The following is a 15,380-nucleotide window of genomic DNA, read 5'->3' as shown; positions in this document are numbered from 1 at the left end:
TGCGAATACTTGTAAAAAGCTATTTCTATGCTGCACTGAGTTTCACTGAAATGGAATTGAATAAAATATATCAACGTCGCTTGAGTGCGTGACACAAGAAAAACTGACTTCTGAGCTAAACGCTTCTATCGCGCTCAGCAGGTATCCCACAATGCCTCCAGACCTGCCTATAAACCTTTAAATGTAAATTTATTTCATTGTAATTTATATTTATTTATATTTCTATAATTCTCTTCCCCTCACATGTTATTGGAGTGTATATATTGTGTGTACACGTGAGCGCGTCTGTGCAAATACTGTTAAGGGAGGTTGTGAGTTTGTATGCCTAGCACTTCTCACTGTCACTTTGGAATAAATACGTGTTTGGCTCTCCCATTGAGTCCAGTGTTGACGCTCTTCAGTCCAGGGTCACTACATGAAGTCCAGCAGCCTAATCTTCTCACATTAGCAGCTACAGTGGCCTCTCGCAGAGATAATTAGATTAGAATCCATAATCTATCTCAGATTAACAACAGATTATGGTTATTCAATTCATATCCCCTTTTTCCCCCAGAAGAAAGACAGAAGTGAAAGTCAGTTAATAAGAGACCTACAGGAGCTTTTTGTCCACTAAAGCCTCACACAGTGAGGTGTTGTTTTGTGGGTGCCCTGGCAGGACCTCGCATTTGGAGCAGACACTGGCACCTCAAGTATTTCAGGTTACAAGAAACAGCTGTTCTCGGGTGGCCTTGCCGCCCTCCTCAGTGCCCGATGAGTGTATACCGTGCAGGCGGTCAGACCTCTCATGGAAGAACTTCTCCAGGAGATGAACGGACAACTTTAAAATGTCACGTCCAAACTCTGAGCCACTCCGTGCATCTCCACAAATGGGCAGAAAAAGACAGAAGAAACAATTTGCAAGTGAAGATGGACCAATGCTGAACTCGGTTTTGGTTGATAAACAGAGATATTAAACAGGTCCAATACTGAAATTTGGAGTGGCAAACTGTAAACTTTAAAAGTATAGAACCTTAATTAGGTAAAAGTCACGCAGCATCTGCTAAATAACCATTAGTGACACAACTGAAATTTATTTTCTCACTTTAAGAAAAGTTTCAAGTACTTAAACTCAACTTTCGGAGGATGAAGAATCTTCAGCCCGGTAACAATTACCAGTAATCGACTGTGATTTGAGGAGCGAGCATAAATGAGCGGCACTGCTTACCTCAGGTTAATGCAGGGACATTCAGCATGAAACTTTCTGACTCGGTTCCCAGAGTCCTTGGAAGAGCGCTGAGGATCCAAGGACCGTGAAAGTAAGTCTGAGTTTCCAGTAAAGCCTCGCGTCTCTCCTTTTTTCTCTCTACTTTCTGCCAAGCGCGCTCGGATGGAGATAAGTGAATTGTTCACAGAAACCGACACATTGTCCTCCTTCAGGAGCGCTTTTCCATAGTTTGGTTCTTCAGAGCCGCTTTACGTAAACGGTGACAAAATTAAACCCCATGTTCGGCTATGGAGTCCCGCAAAGCACCCTGGAGTCGGCTGCACAGCCAATGCGGGAATGTGCACCCCCTTCCCCCCTCGCTCCCTCCCTCCCTTTCTCCCTCCCTTTCTCCACAGTCTGTGGACCACCCCGAAACAGGAAGTTCACTTTTTGTTTTTCTTAAAAAAAAGGACCACGCTGCTTCAGCCTTCCCTTCAAAGTTAACATGCGCACCAGAATACCCAACGAAACCGAGAGATGATCCATTTCTCACCCCATTCCTTCTGAAAAAGGCAGATTCGTTTACAGCAATAAAGGTGGTTATGTAAAGACATTACAGCATGCGCATGTTTATTAAATACATGTATGGACATGGCTGTGTCTATATAAAGTGCGCTCCTATCTAGTAATTGGGATAATCTTTCTATAAATGTTTGTGTTTACTTTACTGGTGTAACTTCGTAGCAGCTTCTCGGACAGCGTGTGTGGCTGGCTTCGTGTGGGGATGCTGCAGATTGCTGCGCCTTGCCAGTAAAGGCTAAAACCCGGACTGGAGTCCAGTCTGCTGGGAGCAGGAACAGGTCCACGTTCTTTCATTACTGTTCTCTAAGAAAATCTGGAGGACATTAGAAACACAAATAAGCCAAGATTATTATGTCGGGGATATGCAAAAAGAGTCACACGTGCGTTATAATGCGGAGTTTTTTTTGCGCATTTTCTTTTTTATCCATGCAAGTTATGCGCACAAAAATTGGCACAACTTTGGCAGGTCCTGGATTCATTTAGCGTCAGCTGGTTCCTGGTCAGAGGTACAATAACATTACTCATCTCTGAGCGGCTCTTTTTACTTAGTCATTCTCGCCACAAACACACATACACACACAGTTCTGTGATCTCATTCAGCAGCAGCAGTAGCATTTTGGTAACATACATATGCAGGCAGATGTTGGGATATTTTCTCTGAAAATATTGCTACTTTGCTTATGTACACATTGTGTTGTCTCTTCTTGTTGTTTTCAGTCTGGATTAATGGATGAGATGAACATGACTCCTAAATGTCTCCTCCAAAAAAGATGAGGGATTAGTGCATTCATGACATAAAAGGTTATAAAAAAAGAAACCCTATGATGCAAAAAAATGATTTAAAAAGTCCAGGAGCTGATCGGTTAATTTCTTACCAGGTGACCAGGTGAGACATGCACATGTATGTAGGTTAATTTCCCAAGCAAAAGGCAGAGAAGTATCCCTGTATGAAAAATAATAACTATTTATGAGCTTCACTGCATTAGGATACTCTTGCATATGTTGAATTGTCAGCTGGTGCCTGATTGTTGTATTTTCCTGTCAGTAAATGAAACAATTTCCACCATGAGCTCATATCCAAAAAGTAATCATAATGTGCAAAATTTAGTGTGCCCCTCATTGATGTTCAACTGAAACCCCTTCTGGTGATCTAATTCCTTTATTTATTTTAACTTTATGTGTCTCAGCCTTTATTACACAGAGTGATTTAAAAGGTTAAACAGGAAAGTAATGAGAGAGTCAACGGAATGACATGCAGGAAATGTTCTGGGGGTAAACTCAAACCCTGCAGTGGTCCCTGACATACGGGGGTCATCTATTCAACCAGGTGAGCTCTAGCAGCACCTGACAATATGATGTTTTTGTTAAAGTATTTTCAGGTAGAAGAATTTTAGCAAAACAGGTCCTCCTTCACCCCACCTTGTGATGATGTCTTGTAGAGACATGCCAAGTCTCCAATGATTTTAATCTATAATGAGCTTATCGGTGGATAGAAAAAGTTTTGTTTAAGGAAACAGTTTGACACGCAGAAAACCTGGAACCAGTTAGTATTATTTCAGCTGTGAGCGCGAACTGCTTTCACAGTTTCTGTGCGTATAAACAACACTGGCATGTTTCTGTCTGCACACTGTACAAAATGAGAACTTTGATGTTGAGCCAGAAGACGGTGTGCATGGTTAGCATTTTGTCCCCGAACTACAGCATGTTTGTCCTGCCACACTCAGTCCATGTATTCATTCATAAAGTTTTGTCATACAGATTGCACTAACAGCATTTATGTGATAAATCAATTATGATATATCTAATTAATATTTAATAAAGCCAATATTTACCATTTTCCTGTAAGACAGGAAAGCACAAGGATGATTGAAGTCTGCATGGAGCTGAAAGGGAGAGTTTGGTGATAAATATCTGTGATATCATCGTGTCATTGTATGCAGAAATGCCCCCACTTTAAAAACCAATCAAAAGAACAAAGCTGTAAATTTTAAAGTAAAAAATGTTGCAGTTTACTTCCCTGAAAGTGGTGAAATTCCAGCACCTTCAGTCACGTAATTATCAGGTTAAAAGTTTCATTGAATATTTCTGGACATTACATGCTTACAGTGAAGTAGAAAGTCTGGCTTTACTTTCATGCTTGTTGGTAGACCTCAAGATGCTGTTTTAATAATCTGGCTATCAGAAAAGGTCAGTAATGGTCAGTCACTGAGAAACCTTTACGCTGTGTGTTGTCATATCAAAGTCCAAATGATCCACGGACACTTGTACTGGACTCTTACTCTGCTAGAGCATCTCTATGATTAATGCCACTTCAAAGAGTGCTTACTCCCTGAATCATAAAGTATCTGTAGCTGAGTAACATGACATTTAAGGTCGTCCTAAGGTTGGATAAAAGCTTGTGTTTCTTGTGGTTTGTATTGTTAACGGTCATACATTATACATTATGTCAATGCTTCTCTGTGTTTGCGTTCCTAAAACCTTAACCACCAACACATGGAAGCTAAGAAACATGCTTACCATTACATGGTTACAGCATTGACTAGACTAGTTTCACAGGATAACCCACATCGGCCTTCATATTAATAACTTGTCTTTTGTACGTGGTGAAGAAAAATGATTAAACTGAAAAATGGGACTAAAAGCTAGAGAGTATCTTTTTTTTTTTTTTTTTTTTTTGTGTCCCGTTTGGATCTTTAGCCATCAGAATTGTTGTCTTAAGGCCAAGAAAGATGCCAAGCGGATTTATTTTACCAAGTGGATCATCATGGCCTTGCCATATTGGTCCATTTGATTGACCTTTATTATAATTATGTATTTATTTTATTTTCGGTTGCTACAAACGGGACAGACGTGACTGGGGGATAGGACAGGGAGAAAGAATGAAAGAAAGAGAGGGAGAGAAAGAAAACCAAAGGGGAGAAGAGACGGTGAGAAGGGGGGGAAGAAAGGAAAAAACAAACAAACAAACAAACAAAACACCTGGATCACCTGTATGGAGAAAAAAAACAGATGAGAAAGCAAACAACAAAGAGCAACATAATAAAAACAGCACCATCACAATAAACTAGCTAGCAGTAGATAACAGTAGATACTAAATAATAAACGATATTGTGCAGCACGCAAGATAGACAGCGCACAATGTGCTTTGAGGCAGCAGCCAAGAAAGGTGTAGTCCGCGTCTGTGAACACCCGTGTGTACACCTGTGTGCATACCTGTGTGGATCAGCATGCTTGTATTCCAAAGGTTTCTCCATGTAACGATCTGCTAGGGAGTGTGGGGAGCCATAGCCCCGTCCACCAGGGTATGAAGCAGGTATGGAGGAGATCCAGGCCCCAGATATCCAGAGGCCCCAGAGTACAAGGACCCGAGGAGGACCACCAAAGGGGGGGGGAACCGTGCCACCCTCCTGGGAAGAGCTGAGTAGAGCCCCAAACGAGAGGTCACCCCGCAGCTACGGAGCAGAGGCCAGAGGGGGTTGCAGTGGCGTGCCCGCGGGCTCCGCCGGCAGCCAGCTGTGCCAGAGAGGACCGAGCTTCAGGCCCAGAGGCCAGAGGCCTGAGGGCATCCCACCCCCCGGAAGGAGCCCAGCCGGGCCACAGGCTCGGCACTCACCCAACGTGTAGACAGACACAAATAGACACTGCACAGACAGTCGCACTCCCCAAACATACTCTATATCCCAGGTCCAGGTACCCCCGCCCCCAGAGGGGCAAGCCGCACCTAGACCCAGGAGATGTAACCCTTCTCTCTGGGGTGGAGGCAAGCGGACCACCTCCTTATCTGCAGTAGCAGGGAGGCCCCACATCCCAGACCCCAGTCTGACGGCCAGCACCTCCTCCCAGCCCCCCAGCCCTGACGGCTAACAGAACCCGGGTGAGTGAAGACCTCAAACCTCCCTACGCCCGCTCATATGTAATGTTGTTGTGTGCTGTTCTAAAGTGCATTTAAAACTCAGGAGAGCATGGTACTAGCTTCCTCTCAGAGAGCAGCATGGCTCCTCCCGAAAACCCTCAGTGTCTAAATGCATTTAAAATTGAGGGTAGGGCACCAGCGCCAGAGGTGGGTTAGAGTACAACGACCATCCTCTGGATGCTGTAAAACGTGCCCACCCCCAAGGCCCTATATGTATGTGTTATGTGAGAGTGTGAGTAATGTGGATGTCTAGGTTGCAGAATAAAATTGAGGCACAGGCGGCCAGAAGGGGACAGAGGGGGAGTGCCTCCCCTGCACCCTGGTGACATACCTGCACCCCAAGCCCTGCGTGTGTGGGTGGGTGTGGTAGAGCGGGAATAGGGAGGCAGCTGAGGATGGGGAGGGAAGAAAGGGAGGGGCAAGCGGCCCCTCCCTGGGGCCAGCTCCCCCGCTGACCCCAGTAGGCACCCCCACGCTCTGGAACCCACCAGGGCAAGGAGGCCCAGGCCCATCCGGACCGGGGCCCGCAGCAGCAGCACTGCCCAGCCCCACAGAGTCCGGGGCAGCCCACCCGACTCCACCCCAGAGAAAACTGCACCCACCCCATCATCCAATCATCTCCCAAACTACACAAGACAATAGACACCCAGGTTGAGTTCATTCTCCCCCTCTCCTATATCTCTCCCCCCACCTGCAGAGTGAGTTCCTGTAGTGAGGAGACCACCTGCAAAGATGTAACAACCTCCCCACCAGTTAGAGAGCCCCCTAGTTGGGCCGATGCACCAGAGGTCCCCTGCACTGGGGCTGAGCCCCCCTGCACCCACCCGCCCACTGCTCCGGCGACACAACAGCCAGGACCCAAGCCCCCAAGGCCCGGCCAGCACCCCAGACCGGGGGACGGAGCACCCCCAGACCCCCAAGCCTCCACGCCCGTCCCGGACCCTCCCAGGGGCAGCCAGGCTACCAGGCCAGTCTAGAGAGTATCTTTAATAGCTAAAACCACTTGGATCATAGTCCAGACCAACAACTTGCACAGTGTTCCAACTTACATACATTTTGCAGCTGATGATGTAAGAGACACAATTTACAATACACTGGTAGAAAATAATCTAGAAGTAGTAATTATAAGAGAAAAAGGAAAGTTAAAATGTTTATTCAACTGATTATACATTACCTTTCAGGCTGGTGGATCACTGTTGAGCATATCACTGATAGCAGCTCTTTCTGCCTGTCTGAGGAAATAACTGCATTTTTATTGTGAGGAAACAATGAAAGCTGAGTCAAAGTCTGAACAGTTGGTGACCCGTACCAGCCCGGCATCCTTTGACAGCATACGGCCAGCGGTTAAATCAGATTTTGTCAATGAGAGTTGTCGGCTTAAGTCCTAACATATCTGCTGCTGTAGCAGCCAAGCAGGGAACTCTTGGCTGTAAATTAGCTCACAGATGCTGGAGCCATATGCTTAATCTGATTGTAGGGAGAATCCAACACTGGCTTCACTTGAGATTATCAATGGATGGGATTAAAGGTGAAGAAGTAAATCTTGTCTTACTGAATCACTCACTGTGAGTCACTGAAAAACAAGACAAAATCACACACGCACTTCAGAAAAGTATTTCTGAGATGTCTTAATAACGTGTTTGTGTATCTGCATTGTGTTAATCTGACAAACAAGTCAAAATAAGTGAGTAGTACTGCATAGAAAACCTAATACAAAGCTATTCTCTGACAACTGGATGAACCCTGAAAATATACATTAGTATGACACTGGTAGACTTTACAACCTTAAGGACATAGTCTGTTGACCCTTTGACCTTTTGCATGTAACATTATGGAAATGGGTGTAATATAGCATGATAAAATGTCTTCAGAGAGGCAGTCTAGCTGAGATTTGTAATAGAACCGACCCCAACAAGTTCCCAAATTTGGCTGAAAAAGAAATGTGTATGGGACAGGGATTAAAATTACAGATGCCTGCCTTCAAAGCTCATATAGAGCTTACATCAACAGATGGATTAGAAACAATGTTGGTACTGTGGTGTAGGTACAGAAGAAGCTTTCAGCTATGGCATTTCAGTTCAGGTGACTACTGAGCTCTGTAAATACGATGCTGCTTCACTGATCAGGTTGTTTTCTTGAAACCTGACGTTAGTCTGTTAAAGTCTTTCACTGTCCTTAATCAATAGATACAGTTTGGTGGATCATAATTACATGCGTGACTGAGATATTTAGGTTTACTTGATCATCTATTATTGTCTAATATATTTATATCTATATCTATCTATATATCTTTATATATATGAATGAGAATATGCACATAGCATGAAGCATGAAGTGCAAACACTACTAAATTAATTACATCATAAAGTACATCTTTATTGTAATGTGTGTTGAAGGTTAAAGAAAGTGCTGTATGTGTGCAGAGTTAAGGAGCATCTTGAATGAAGCCGTTTAAGCATTTAAGCTCACTGGGGGAAACAGAGAAGCATGCATGTTAGCCAAGTGAGAGGGAGAGAAAGCATCTGTCACTAAGACCCAAGGCAGCTGGACGCCATTCCCCCGTGCTGCAAAATCCACCAAATCTTTTACAGGATTTCGTTTTCCATTGCAGATGGTCCTTTGCACATGTTTTATTCCCATTGGCCCGGGGTCCCGGGCTCACAGTACTGCAGCTATGCAGGTAGTGCATATAAGGGTGCACTGTGCCTGCACCAGGCCCTTGCACACTGGAGAGGGGGAAACTGGAGAAGAAGGACTGCAGGGGATAAGCAACATGAGAGGAGGAACAGTATGCCTTCAGTCACTGCAGTGGAAGAGGTAAGTGCTGCACAGAGGTCTTGCAGTGTTTATCAAGAGATCTAATGCCTGGTGAATTTAGTGTAGTGGTTTTTACAATGCATATTAACAACAAGGACCACGTTTGCCGTCAAATCTGCAGCATTTATTACTGCATAGATTAAATAGCAACAGTAGTTCCACTGGAGTGCAGAAAAATGCCATTGTTCTCTGTTTTACAACATTTCTTTAATGCATTTGTTCAGCTGATTTGTCAATTCCAAAAATATATGATCAGTTTTTATTAAACAGAGACCAATCAATTAGTCAGTTTATCCGAAACATCAGTGCAAATATTTTACATGCATGGATACTAATAAAACCATGTTTAAATGGGCTTATTTAAGTACAGTGAATACAGTTAGAGTTTTGCATTGATTAAATATCATCTTGTTGTCTAGAAAGGGATGAATCTTAAACCAAGTGTTTTGACTTGCATAGATTATTATTATTATTATTGTTAGACTAGTATACCTGTTAAACCCCTCTGTAGCTCCTTCTAGTCAATTCATCACAAATGATCACAGAAATGTATGAAGTCAACATGGGGAATTTATATAAATCAAATAAAATTATGAAATGATTAAAGGTATAATAAACTGTAAAGAAGTATAAACTATGTAGAAGTCAGCATTATCAGGAATCTGTTGTAAATATGCAAACACAAAGAAGACCATGCCAGGTGGGTAGAAGAGAAAAGAAAGACTAAACACATGCTTGCACATGAACACAAGCTTTTAGCCAACAAGGCTCAGGTTAGACACGTTGGCTGACAAACATCCTCAGTCAGCCAGTTACTCCCAGAGTAAGGCTGGGATCACCTCTAGGACAGTGGGAGGACAAGTTTATGTTACAGTCCAGCTTGTGCACGGTGCGAGCTGGAGATCGGCATCAGAGTTTGAAATCAGATTTTTATATCACGGATAAATTATCTAAAGTTAATAATCAGGAAACGCCTCCCCAGGCATAGTTTTACAAAGAAGCCAATGCAACAGCCAAAGTCTCTTTGACTGCAGCTGCAAGGCCAGTGTGTGTGTGTGTGTGTGTGTGTCTGTGTCATAAAAGATACAGCAGAGTATTCGAGATGTATTAGTTATTTAAACTAAATGATAAATTTGTTTTCTGCAATTTAGCCAAATCTTCCTAATTTGTATCACCTATATTATTTAGGTTTTGTTGTTTTTTGTTAGAATTGCATAAAAAAATAATATGCTGAAGATTTCTGTTTTAATTTTGGTTTGGTTTTCTTTTATCTGAGGTCTACAGTGTTTTGCTACTGCCCTTCCTATATCTCTATCTAATCTATCTAACAGTAGATTTTAATATACTACAAAGGGAACTCTGCTTACAGAGTAATGAATACATAATATAGCTGATCAACTAAGAACATGAAGTGATGGAGGCGTGGATGATAAACATTTTACAGCACTGGCTGATAGTCATTAGCTAACTAGTCATTAGACACTAATGCAAAGTACCTTTTTAAATACATTTTCAATAGACTGAAAAACAATTTAAACAACAAATTCAATGAAGACATTTTATTATTTGCGTTATTTGAATTATTTGTGGTATTTTTGTGTTTAATTACTAAAACTTCAGAAGTTTAATAACTTTATTTTTACTTTACTCTGATTTTGATAAAGGTTGCAAATGAAAAACTGTGATATTAAATAGATAAAACAAGGAGAGCACATCATTATATGACTATGCAGTTTATATATATTATAATAAACAGTTTTTTTCTTTCTTGCTATGTGAAGTATATTTCTTCATATAAATGTTGTTACTAAATAATATGAATCTAAATAACAGTAAATGAAAACAATTTAAATTTAAATTATTTCACTATTCAAATGTAGATTAATTAAATGAAACTAAATCATTTTGTAAACAGTGATAATGATGAAGTGTGAAATGTTTTCATTTTTTCCCTTTATGAGACATTTCATTTTGAAAACGAATACTTTTTCTCTTATTTGACTGACGGTCACCAGAGGGCAGCATTATAAAAGATGAAAACAGGGCAAACCAAAACACTGGGAAACACCAAGAATGTCCTATACACACCATTTACACTCGCAAATCTATAAAAATATGGAGGGTGATATCATTTAGTAGGATAAGGTATAACTTGTGTACATATGCTCCCTATATTCCTAATATTTTAATTTGTGCATAAAACACACTGTATGCTTTTATCACTTATCTTAAGTGACCCAATGGATGATTACATTCCCCCCTTACCTTAATGAATGAGATGACAAAGAGAACTTCAGATATGCTGCTTAACCCACAATTTTGTGAAATTACTAAAAATATTTACAGCCATTGTGTCGCATGTTCAGTCAAATGTTGAACTGTTATGTTTCAATGTTGCAGATCTACAAGTTCCACCAGTTATGAATCAGGAGAGGAAATCTGATGACACTTTATGTTGTGGGATGGGTATGTATGGATTCAAATGTCACATAAAAAACTTCCATCTATTGATTTTTTTTCTGCAAATCCAGTTCAGTCCCACACAGACCCATGGAGACCGCCATGCAGAAAAAACCCAGCCAGATACTGGTTTGGAGTTCAGGACCTTCTTGCTGTGAGGTAACAGTACTAACCACCACACCACTGTGCTGCTCCACATAAAGATTTGTAATGAACTTTTCCTTTTTCCAAGGTCTATCAACTAAATCACCCTGTGACAGACTTCTCTACCCCGTCTTTCACCATATGAGAGCTGTTATAAGCTCCAACGACCCTGATTTGGGTAGGTAGAAGAAAATGGGTGGATGGATATAAGCATGGGTAGATGCATGGATGTAGCAGCTAAGTGAAAGGATAATATCCACATTTAGAATGCCGAGCATGAGTAGCTGCATCTGTGTTTTCAATGTAATCAGTTAAAGAAGATCAAAGAAAGGAGCCTGCTTTGCTCTTGTATTACATTTTGTGTCTTTCAGTTTAAAACGTACTGACCTAATTTACGCAAGTAAATGGCTTTGTTTTTAATATTTCACCAACAAACTGCGCCATTTACTTATTTAATTATCTTTAAGCTGTGACAATACACACCTGAGAAGCTTGTGTACAAGAACTTGATTGGATGGATTCTGTTTAGTTGTGTCTGACAGAATTAGGTCTCCACAGGAAACTGAGTGTGGTAAGACCTGAGTGTGGGTTAAGGTGAAACAGTGAGGACTGTGACATTAATTCCCTGAGCTGTGCTGATGCAAGTTCCTGCTGGATCACAGGCTACTTAAAAACAGCAGCCCCTGTCCTCATTGAAACACTTTCTCAAAACCCACCTGCTTTACAGAATCGTAGAAGATTCTTAATCTGAAGATGTATTTGAAAAGTTTCATTCAGAATCTGAAAAAGGTGGGATTTTTTTCCCCCACAATTACGTTTTCCCACATATTTTTCATTTGTTGTGTTTAGAATAAAACGGTGATGAGTTTGGCTCCCTCTGATGGCTGTATCAAAAACTCATTATGGAAGACCACCACACACAGCTCAAGCTCCGGCTGAAAACGACACAAAGTCGATCATTTCTCTGACTTTGCTGTTTTCCCAGTTTCTGAAGTTGAGTTTTTACACAGTTGTCTCTGGCCATGAAAAATGTTCTTAATAAAGTAAGAGCCTTTATGTATTTTCCAACAGCAACACTCTTTGGGGGATCCCGTGGTCACAGTTTGACCTCTTACTGATGTTCTTTTCTTGTTATTATAAACTAAACAGTAGTGGTTGTACATGGAATAAACACTAGGATACTTAAAACGTGATCAATCAGTATGTTTACACTAACAATGGATCATGAAAATAATGGATCAGGAACACTGTAGGGGTAGTGTCTCGAGACACCCACAGTGAATAATCATTCAACTCTACAGTTCTCCTCAGGTCTGTGGAAATTAATGGTGCCTTTCTCACAGTGTTTTTGCTTTCTGTCACACAACATTTACTTTCATTCACTTGTACAGCTCTCATTTCAGCCATGGTAGGCAGATTTCCTCAAAAACTAAGTACCATAAACCTAATTATGACTAAATACCAGTAAAACTCAGTGACCATTAAGCAGCTCAGGAGCCAAATCTGGAGTTAAATGGCTGAAGCTAGACAGGATGACCTGGACTCCTGGAGCCTGGAGGACATCACTGCTGTGAATGGTTATTACATTATCTGAGTTAATAGTCAACCAGTCATCCAAGTGAGACAGGACAGGACTAGGCAGAGGTGTGCTCATAAAGTACACATTATATATATATGTATATATAAAAGACCTTTACACTTCCCACTGGCCACATACTGTATATACACTGAAATTTTAAACATTTTCTTTACTCTTTCACAATTTTCATTGCTATTAGGTTTGCAGTTTTCCTAATCAGAACTTTTGTCTGCATTTACTTCACTGTTTCCTTTAGGTGGTCATGCGCCTCAGCCTAGTCCACAGCTGATCCATTTAGCTGCAGCAGAGCTGTTCCAATCTAGAATCAGCAAAGTGAAATGTAAAGTGAAAGCTTGACTTACACTTTAAAGACAGACTGAGATATGACTCTAAATGAATGCTAAAGCTGATCGTTGCCTTGATTCACTTTAAAATGAGCTGTTGTCATCATTTCAACTAAAGGTGATGCATCAATATGAGCGTATCAGTGTTTTAATTGCTGTTTTCCGCTGTCCCCAGAGGCCAAACTAGGAGTTGCAGGTTAAATGATCTGTTTGTAGTGGAATCAAAAGTTTAAAACAGGGGTCTCAAACACGCGGCCCGAGGGCCACTTGCGGCCCACATCAACCCCTACTTGTGGCCCATATATTTATGTTTCAAAAACTAATGTGTACACTTATATCTGCATTTTTATTTTGTTAAATACAAAGAAAATTATAGCAGAAGTGCTGCCACGTGTCCGGCCAGAAAGAGAGTACCAATTTGTTTAATTTGCAGTTCAATGAAAGGCTTCAGTTAGTTAAGAGTGAGAAAGAAAAATTGCTTTCGCATTTGCAGTTTTGTCTTGTTATACAATATTTGAAATGTGAAAAAACAAACAAAACACTACATTTCTGGAAATATTTGTGGGTGTTTTCTTGTTTGTTTGTTTGTTGTTGTTGTTTTTTGTACTACTTGAACACTAAAGTGGCCCACAGCTTATTTTAGTTAAAGACCCCTGGTTTAAAAAAAATGAAATGCACCAACAATTTGTAGAGGTTCCACAGCAATTCAGGAAACTGGGCATGTTAGTAGGACTTGATACACTGCAGTACAATTTGGTAAAGTTATCTGTATATTTGGTAGATGTTTGAAATCTGGGATTTGGGATTAATCTAATTATCATTATATTCATGGTGTGTTTTGCTGTCAAGTGACATAAAGCAGGTAATTTAATCTATTCTGGAGAAGGCACATTATGGTCCAGGTTTTATGTTCAAACATGTTATTGTTCTCTTGTCACTTTTTTTTTTGTCAAAAATCTTAAAATTAGTGGCAGAAATATTGTTTATTCTTGTGCCAATGAGTTGTCAGCAACTGAATGTACCTGCCGAGAAAGAGATGTTCCATTTGGTGAGGAGCCAAAATAAATGTTTGTTCATTGATCCAATGTAAGCCAGACGGCCACATTAGTTTCACTAGCTATTAACACCGTCACCTAACTTTGTAGAATGTGCAAAAAATGGTTGCTGACCGAATTTATTCTCTGAGAAGGATCTGCTTTTCCGTTACATTCATTTCCAGGAGATCAATCTTCTGTTCTAAACCAAAGTCTTATAGTTCCGGTGTTGAATGCCCAAAGGTAGACCGGCAGCACTTACACAAACCATGAGGAACAGCTGACAAGTTTCATATTTTGGCTTTGGTCAAAGACATTTGGTCTTCACCAGAGCACTGTTGTTGAGCTGTATTTAGTTACTCTCAAAGGGGCTGCTGGGTGTTACCAACTGGCTTGCTCATTAGGGCTTATTCCAGGTACACTTACCTGAGATCTGCTGTGCCCACATTCAAATGACTCAGACACACGATAGAGAAAATATTGGCATGAGATTGGGAAGAACTGAGGGAAGCCATTTGGCTTGTAACTATTTGTGATGTAAATAAGTTCCCCTGGCAGTATTCAGACCACATTTGTGGCGGTCCATGGCAGAAATGGGCAAAGATGTTTGAGATGCATCAGGAATGTCATTCCTCAGCTGCTGTATCTCAAACTCTTCTTTCTGTCTGTGTTGAGGGGCAAGTCTGTAATGCATGTTTACGACTTTCTCATTTTGGTTGTTGCAGTGTCTCAAACTAGTCTGGGAAACTGTTGATGGCTGTCTCTGGAACCATTTTCCAAGGTTCTACCTGTACCCCCACATCCCGTGTACATGTTGACAAGAAAGGTGCTTCCAAAAGTCTCAAGCAAGAAATGTTCAAGCAAGGTATGTGAAAGAATATATTTATGTTGAAGGTTGTATGTCAGTCATGTCATTTGAAGTGTTAGTTACTATGTTACAAAGAGTTTGCACACACTGCAAAATGCGTAAGTGGTCAGCATGGCCAAGATTCATAGCTATTTCAGCTGAAGAGACAACAGACACAAACAAGGGCACCCAACATCCATGACCTTTTTTCTTGTTGATGATGACATTCTTGCTTACTAAACTGTAAACAGCCCATATGTCAGGACCACTTTCAGCACTTGGCATGTTTTTCACATTCGTGTTTGAGGTAGTATTTGAGCCTAGGTCTTGACACATTTTTATGCATCATCATAAAATTGTCTCTAAGTGGCTTTCATGTGTGGCTGAGGAAACACATGAGTATATCTGTTACTTTTTATCCACATATCTGTACAGTGTTTGTTTGTATCAATGCATCTCATGTTATTTCAACTTTAG

At 41.0% G+C, this 15,380-nt stretch overlaps 1 protein-coding gene and 1 long non-coding RNA gene across 2 annotated transcripts in view; one reads left to right on the top strand and one right to left on the bottom strand.

Annotated features, from left to right (window-relative positions):
* gli1 (GLI family zinc finger 1) overlaps positions 1-1,540 on the bottom strand; it is a 56,390-nt gene extending 54,850 nt beyond the window's left edge. Inside the window, exon 1 of the mRNA XM_084929489.1 lies at positions 1,205-1,540. The gene's annotated coding sequence lies outside the window, so the exon portion shown is untranslated. The remainder of the gene's footprint in view (positions 1-1,204) is intronic.
* A 6,622-nt stretch (positions 1,541-8,162) lies between these two features.
* LOC146387687 (uncharacterized) lies at positions 8,163-14,811 on the top strand. Its single transcript, XR_014800306.1, has 4 exons — positions 8,163-8,495; positions 10,896-11,114; positions 11,188-11,277; positions 14,782-14,811. It is a non-coding gene; the product is annotated as an uncharacterized LOC146387687 (long non-coding RNA).
* Positions 14,812-15,380: the final 569 nt, after the last annotated feature.

The sequence above is a fragment of the Perissodus microlepis genome, chromosome 5 (genome assembly GCF_051167445.1).
Source record: "Perissodus microlepis isolate ML-2025 ecotype Zambia chromosome 5, ASM5116744v1, whole genome shotgun sequence".
In the NCBI taxonomy this organism is placed as follows: Eukaryota; Metazoa; Chordata; class Actinopteri; order Cichliformes; family Cichlidae; genus Perissodus; species Perissodus microlepis.
The sequence above is the reverse complement of the archived record's forward strand: the minus strand, read 5'-3'. Positions and strand labels throughout refer to the sequence as shown.